This window comes from Mus musculus, chromosome 5, assembly GCF_000001635.26.
Source record: "Mus musculus strain C57BL/6J chromosome 5, GRCm38.p6 C57BL/6J".
Taxonomy (NCBI): domain Eukaryota; kingdom Metazoa; phylum Chordata; class Mammalia; order Rodentia; family Muridae; genus Mus; species Mus musculus.
In genome coordinates this window covers 5,560,103-5,568,932 of record NC_000071.6, presented here as the reverse complement: position 1 = coordinate 5,568,932, position 8,830 = coordinate 5,560,103, and positions in this window count along the sequence as shown.

Below are 8,830 nucleotides of genomic sequence, written 5' to 3'. Positions count from 1 at the left end.
CAGTGCTCTTAAACACTGGGCTATCTCTTCAGACTCGCCCTTTTTTAAATGAAAGTGAACATAAAAATAAGATTTGGGTTTTTATTAAATAACAACATATACATTGTAATTAATTGATATGTACTCTGCCAACCAATTATTCCATTAGAATAATTCATTTTTCTATGTTTTCAGTATCCCCAGCATCCCTGGCCTCCCTAACTTCTAGTGACTTCAGTTCTTTACTATATTTCTATGCAATAAGATTTTAAGTTGCACATTCCAGTGAGGAACGTGGTGCTTGTCTTTCTGTGCCTTGCTTGGTCTAGTTACTATGATGTCTTCTGTTTCCATTCATGTCTCAGCTATCATTTTAATAAAGTGAATCAATAAAGCTGGATGGATCATAGCTTTGATTCAGTAGTAATTCCTTGTAACTGTAAAAAAATAAATAAGTCAAGATTACTCAATTTAATGTCCTCTCTAATTCTCCTTCTGCCAGAGCCTTTTATATCTAGACTGACTACGCTTTCTGTGTAATCTCTGCTTTCTTACTGTAACATTTCAGGATCTTAGAAGAGAGCAATGTGAAACAGATGTGGATATTGGTTTGTTTCCTCTGTGAACTTTCAGTAGTCATCATGTATTATGTAGCTCATCTTCTTTTAAGAAGATAGGCTACTTCCTCTAATAACCGAGCACTGCTTCTTTGATAAATAAACAACCATCTTTCATCTGTGAAAGGATTTTCCGTCTGTAGTTTGGCATAGCAGGATTGACATTAGCGACATTTTAAGATGATATTTCTGTGAGACTTGATTTCATCAAGGAGCCGGGATGGCCGTTCTTGACATTGAGGCAATTTATACAGCTGGAAAGGAGAGGTCCAGAGTTAATAACAGCAAGGAAGGGGTTAGCTGTAACAGTGAGAAAGCAACCCTTGGTGGTTAATTTGTAGGGTTATGGTTTAATTTCCATTTTAGAAGAAAAAAAGAGCTAGAAATACAATTTACAAACACATATTATAATAAAAATTGAAAAGAAAGAAAAAAATCTAATACCTTTCTATCCTTTCTCCACATTTATTAAGAAAAGATAAAAAAATACATGTTTGATATCTCAGAGAAGAAAAATGTATTTTACAAAAAATTAAGAAAATGACTTTGCAGTCCGGGTCCTTTATTTCTTTTAGTACATTAGGCCATGAATTCCTATGGAATGGGCTCCAGCAGGTCAGGTTCTCTCCGTTAGTCCTCACAAAGTGTGCTTCTCCGGATGGCGCAGGACGGCGCTTCAGCTGAACCCGGGGGCCCTTCTCTTTGGCTTCCTTGTTCTTCTGATCAAGGATCTTCGGGTGCTTGATGTGCTCAGTCAGCACATTGATCCTCTTGGCCAGAATTTTGCCCTTAACTTGCCTGTTTACATTGATGCCCACGGCATGCTGGGTGACATTGTAGACTCTTCCGGTTTTGCCGTGGTAGCACCTATGGGGCATTCCTTTGATGTCTACAATATCACCCTTCTTGTAGATTCTAATTATGTGGCCAAAGGAACAACTCCATGTTTCCTAAAAGGCCTAGAGAACATAAAGCGAGCGCCCCTTCTCTTTCCCTTTGTGTTGGTCATTTTAGTGAGTTACTGGAAGATGGCTGCCTGCCTCAGCTTAAAGAAAAATATAATAATAATAATAATAATAATAATAATAATAATAATAATAATACTCAATTCTAGCTAAGGAATGTGTATGTTACTGAGTGACAAATTCCAGATGACACATCAAGTGGAGCACCTGGGTACATGCTTCAGAATGATGTGTGGAACAGAAGGAACTCAGATTTTACAAATGATCACAAATTCATAGACCTGTGAGGTTCTCCACTCCTAGAGCTGTGGAGGTTGAGTGTACTTGGTCCCTCATGCTCTTTTGGATGGATAATCATCCACAACAAACCTATTGAGAGACTTTAGTTTCTTTCCCCTGCCGTGATAAGTCCAGAGAAAACAAGAAATGATGGTATTGGCTCCCCAGTTAGATTGCTTACAATTTAGTTGTTACAGGAAAGGGTTTTAATACCCTGAGATTGCCCTGGTCTTCTACATCTGTGTGGTAACATGCAATGAATGATTCATGGCCTAGAGGTTGGGGATGAGGTAGAGTGTGCTTTGGATTGAATCTATCCAGGCCACCAAAAGAAAAGCAGTGACTGGGGGCAGGTTTCAGATATCTCTTCAGTTGGAAAAGCAGAGGCAGTCTAAATCCATTCAAGTGCCTAGGCTAGCCTAGTTAGCTCCAGTATCTGTAAATCCCAAATATTCAAACCCAATCTGCTAGTGACATACTCAAATATAAGTTTTCTTATGTTTCTTGTCTGTCTTCTCTTGGTTCAAATCTGCATTATTCTGAACTTAATATTAATATGCTTGTACCTTAAATCAGGGCTCACAAAGGTCATAATGTAACTTTAAATAATAATAATAATATAAGAACCAACACTTTTAATGATTTATGGTAAATAAGAGTGAAATTTAAATCCATCAGGGAAAAATCATAGTTACATTCTATAGAAGGAAGTACAGCCTTAAGTATTAAAAGCTTATCATAAGACAATTGCATAAAAGTTCAACATTTAGAGCACTTGGAAATAGTAATAGTAATAGAAATAGAAAAAAATGAGAAGGGGTGAGGCAAGACAATGAAACATGAGCGGGAGCTCTCAGAGGCATTTTTATAAAGAGAACTCATAGGAAGAAACAAATCTGAACAGGAGTAAGATCCTGGATGAAACAGAAAGCAACTCAGAATGGGGATGACGATGATGATGGTGATAATGATGATGGTGGAGATGATAGCAACACTAACAAACAAAATTACACCCCAGACTCCAGGTGTTAAATGGCTTTCTCCAGATGCTACTCCCCATCCCCAACCCCAGATTAAGAACGAAATTTGAGTCACACAGCTATGAGGTGTGGCCTTTCAGACTGTCCACCCTGGAAAGCCAATGTCAGAAAAATATTATTTTGTTCATATAATACACCTGTTGACATGAAAAAGTGATGTGTCAAGGGAGGATTTATGCAAGGTGCACATTCAGATGAACAGCAGACGCTCCAACTTTCTTAGTGAAAGGATCTTGAACTTATTAACTTCACAGTCGCGTGGACTGAACTGAGTCAGTTCTACCTAGTGGCTTTCAGGCTGCCATGCCCTGTTCCTGTCAACAAAACTAATGGAAGAACCAACGCTTTTGAAAGGACATGGTGTTCTAAATATGTACAGTGTCTGAGGGCTTTAATAGTCTTAGGAGGACCCATCATCTAAAAGTGAGCAGAAAATCTTGGAGCTCGAATTCAGTCGTTAAGAAAACCCTAAAAAGACATAAAGAAATAGTAGGAGTAAGAGAGGGAATTTTCAATTAGATCTTCTGGGTTGTGGCTTAGTTAATGAAAAAGATTGGCTAGTTAATCACAAAGATTGGCTACAAATCACCCTTCTCTGTTCACGGCATTCTACATCCCACTTATTCCTTACTAAACAGAGACACATACTTTCCTGTGTTGGTTCCTGGTCCCCACTATTGAGTCTGACACTTAGGCTTCACTCCAAAATCATGGGGAGTTTCCTCCATGTTTTGTTACACACTCAGTCTTGTGCCTATTTTTTTTAATGAATTGTATAAAATAATTATATGCTGGGTGGTGGTGGTGGTGCGTGTCTTTTCTGCCAGTGTGGGGCAGAGGGGTGGAGGTGCAGAGGAGCAGGGAGAGAGGCAGAAGCATCTCAAGGCCAGCCTGGTCTATACAGAGTTTCAGGACAGCCAGGACTACATTAAAAAAAAACTATTCTTTAAAAAGTTATACAAAATAAAAAATTTAAACATTGTACTGTTGATATCATGTCTTCATTTTTCTCTTCTCTATCAACATTCAGTTTGTTAACAAGACAGAACAAATCTCATAACTCTCATTGTTTCTAGTGGCCATTTCCTGTCAAATAAAATATAGACCAAGGAAGGGACTTGATACTTACAATGTTTGGTACAAGTTAGGGACATAGCTAAAGTTCTCGTGGAAAGGGCAAGTGACAAGCAAGGCAACAGATATGTGAAATAAAAACCAAGACTTCCCTCAAGTAAGGTAAATGAGAAGTGTCATGCCATGCAAAAACTTGGTTAGTAGTAAAAGCCAGATTTAATTTTTAAAAATTATCTCACTTGTTTATTGTCATAGTTTCAGTTCTGTTTCTGAAATACACAGGTAAAAGGGAGCTTAAGGAAAATGTATTTATTTTACCTCTCAGCTCCATTATTTTGGGACAGTTAAGATAGGAACTTAAAGCAGCTATCATATACACAGGCAAGAACAGAGGGTGTGTGTACGTGTGTGTGTCTTCTTTCACAACCATGTTCTACAATAATCTGCCATATCCTTTATGCAGAGAAGTCTCTATACAAAGGGTGCAATATGCATAAATTACATTCCATTCCAAGGTAGTAACTTACCACATGTGGAGTAGTTTATTATTTATACATAAAGCAATAGCTAGTATATTCATATGATAGCGTCTTGATGAGAGGAATATTCACTGAATTATGATGTGCTAATAATAAAGGTTTAAAACAATATGTACATAAACCATAATACCTTTCTTTGTTTAAGCTATCAAAATTGTCCTACTATTAGAGACAACATTATGAACTCTCTGTACAATCGATAAAGAACATGAGGTAAGAGAGAAACCAAAATTTACTTCTGGCTTTCCTGAGCATCTGTTTTGAACAAACAAAAAGCTTACTTTGAGAGACCCATCTAATGACTGAACTGATGTTTTTATGCCTTTTGATGGATAGAAGAAAATTTATAAGAGGGTGTAACTGATGGTTAGTAATACATAGAGACAACCTAATGTATTTTCAATTCTATGGAGCCAGTGGTTGACAATAGGGATACTAAAATTATAACTCAATTAATTCTTCTATAAGTGTTCCTCAAATGAACCTTTAAAAGACATTCTTCAGATTTAAAACAAGATACATTAAGAACAAAGCAGATGTTATTCAATAGGAGCTTTTCACAGCCTTTTAGAAAAATAAGTATCAGAAAGGATAAAAATGTGCTTTTATGCCATTAATACAACCATTCTGCTTAATTCTAGTTCAGTTATTCCAATAGCTATGGCAGTGTCCCTGCTCATAGCTGAGTGTGTGCGGCAAATTCAGAGTCCAGAAATTGCTGTGTAAATGAAAGAATGAAACACTGCAAATTTCTAGAAAAAAAAAAAGGGAAATACTAAAAATCCACTCTCTTTCATGGAGATCTTGTTTGGGGACAAAGATTCTATACCTAGAGGATGCTACCATGACCAAGCTTCATCCTTGTTTACAAAAATAATGACCTTACCTTATGACCCATCATTGGCTTAATCTACCATCACGTTTATCATTTGGAAGAACTCAAATGATTTCATACTAAATTTTCAGACAGTAATTTATAGTATTTCTCAGAGTCACTACATCTGAATAGCATAATCAGCAGCTGTTTACTATGTTACTTTGGCAGATCTTAAAGATAAAACAATTTGCCATAAGAGTGAGCACTCTAGTGGTTGTCTTTCTTCTAAATAAATTAACAACCAATAGAAAATAATCAGTTTCTACTGAGCCCAAGGCCCGAGTCACATAAAGCTTGTTAACTTGTACAAGTACAACCCAAAGCATTATAGACAAATAGTCGGAATCAAATTAGGAGTGGTTAGGAAAACATCAGAAGAATAATGGAAGTGACCTACAAAGCAGAGGGCCAAGTCAAACAACTTAATTTCAATTGGCTAATACAATTAAACTATGTATACTAGATTTCTTAAACATATCTGTCCACACTGTGTTTTAAATTGTATCCTCACTAAACTGTCAGTTAGGTTAAATGTAACCTGTACAGTAATTGAACCTGAAACAGATAACGGTCAGAGGAAATCAACTTTATACTTACAGCTAGGATGTAGCTGAGTATTCATATGTTTGTCTAGCAGGCTTGGTTCTCAACCAACAAACAAACAGAAGTTGGAAGTTCATTGAATGACATTGTACCCAGACTAATTTTTTAAAGATTCATTTATTTTTATTTTATGTGCGTGGGTATTTTGCCTTCTCTTTGTGCACCACATGTACTCGGTGCCTGAACAGGTCAGGAGAGGGAGTTAGGTCCCTTAGAGTTACATATGCTTGTGATTATAAGCTGCCATGTGAGTACTGAAGAACAGCAAGTGCTCCTAACTGCTGAGTCACTTCTCCAACACCCTGGGATTTTCCCCACTATATATAAGAAAGCCTTGAATTTACTGTGCAGCCCAATCCTCCAGCTTTAAGCTTCTCACGTGCTGGGATAACATGCATGCACTACTATATTAGTAGGACTTGCTAGGCAAATTTGTACTATCTTTTCAATTTTCTTGGAAATGGTAAAGTGCTACAAAATGATAGTGTAAAGTTGGTCAAAATCCACAGATACAGAGGTCTTAGAGGCAACCCTGCTGCTGTTCTTTATCTGAACTGTTATGTGGTCTAGCTGCCTTCTAAATATTTACATTTATACTCACTGGTAAATGCTACTCCAAGGCTTAATCAGAGAAACTTCTCTCTGCAGTGAACTGCAGTCAGGGAAGAGGTTCATGACCACTCAAGGTGCTTAGAATCAGTAGTTGGTGAATGCTGAGCCAGAAACAGAACATTTATACCACCAAGGCTCAGGGATCATCCAGAAGAGGGGGCGGGGCAGAGAGAATGTAAGAGCAGGAAGACAGTGAAAGCACTATGAGATGCTGTCTTCTGGACGTGGCAGAACTGTTGCAAACGTGACCTCAAACTGTTGTGAGTGTTTGCAATGGCCTGTACAAGATGGGACCTATGAGCAGGGAACTAGTAGAAGGCTATCATGGATCAGAAAGGGGAAATTTCATGGCTCTACGTCTTCTTGAACTACTGTGGCTACTGATGATGAATCCAGCCATTGTCTTCTGTTATGTGTTCACTGAGGAGTCTGTCAGGCTCAATAGATGGTTTCAAAGCCATTGTTACAGGCAATTCTGATTAAACTCAATGGTTCTTAAAGGAGGAGGAGGAGGAGGAAGAGACATGACTGGAAAAGAGATTTGTGGGGAAGAGGGGTAACTGGGGTAGGAAGTAGATAAGAGAAAATGACGGGTTACAATAATCAAAATGAGCTTTATACATGTATGAATTTTCCAAAAACAAAAACAAAAAAAAATCAAAGAAAAAATTCAAAAGGAAATGCTTAAAATTCTTAACACAATTAAACAATTAAAGCAATTGTTCTGAAATATTTTAAAATCAAATCATGAGTTATGTAGTGAGTCATGTGTGAATTTGATGAGTGACATGAAGAATTCTCCAGTGCTGCTGAGATGAGTGGTTTGCCTACTTTCGTCTTTAGATAAGCCACATTCCTGGGAAAGTATGTTCTTCTCTTAACAGAAATGCCAGAATGTTCATGCAATACTGACCCCTGCATAAGATCTGGATGATCCTCTGGGTCACCTAATTCCAGTTTTTAAATATTTAAATTATATGTGTGTATGTTCAGGTCTGGGGGTGTGTGTGCATATGCTCACAAACACACACACACAGTCATATCTGTGTGATGATATGTGCATATGAGTGCAGGTGCTTTCAGCAGCCAAAAGGGGGCATCAGATGCCCTGGAGCTGTTACATGAGCCTGTGAGACAATTAACCTAGATGCTAGGTCGTGGCTTCTGGTCTTCTAGACGAGTAGGAAATGCTCTTAACCAATGAGTCATCTCTCCAGCCTCATCTCAAGTCAATTTTAACAGCATATTTTTAGGAGAGCGAGTTTAGAGATTTAAAAGGTTTATTCTACTATCTTATTATCAGAATTATAATAAAATATCTTGCTGTGATAATGTTTTGTTTGAGGTATATGTATTTTTCTTTTGCTTACATCATCAATGATCCTTAGCATTTTAGATATCAATTTCTTATTTATATTTTATTTATTGTTATTATATTCTGTGTATGTTATGGGAAAGAGAGTGGGCCTATATTCAATAATCATAAATAAACATTAGAAGGTGTGTGCATTAGGCTAAACATTTTGGCATAATTTAAATGGCAGCACATTTTCTAGATTTAACAGGAAAAGTATGATAACAGCAACTTAATATTCTGGTTTTTAAAATAGTAAGTATATTTATTGAGGCTAACATCTGACATTTGGGTCAATATTTAATGTTAATCTACAGAGGCTAGAACCAACCAACCAAACATCTAAATGAAAATGACAGCTTCAAAGTCCAGGAACAGTAAACTAATCTAGACTGAGCAGTAGTTTCCACACTGTGTACTTCCAAATAGGACTCGCTCCTTTCCCAAATTCCCCATCCTATTGTTTAGGATGCAGAACCTTATCTAAATGAATTGGAGTCCTGTTTTCTAGTCTAGGACTCAGGCATGTAGCAGAATGCCCGTAACTGCAATTTTCAGAGTTTCAAGACTAGCCTTTGCCAGGTTCCAGCTAGGAAAGCGGCCTTAGAGGCGCAGGACCTCGGGCTATCTGTAACTAACTTTAAATCAACCTCATACTGAAAAACGGAACATAACAATTCCTTAAGGTTACTCTCAGCTGCACTGCCCTGGCCAGTGACCATGACTGAGTCACATTTCGCCAAGGATTCTAAACCTAATAATTCTAATGATAGAAAATAATAAATGAGCAGTGAAGGGAGACCCCTCTAGTACGCTCGTGTGCCTTTTTCACTTAAAGACTTGGCAGAAAGATTGGCGAAATGGGCCTGCCATTCAGTGATCTTTTTCTGA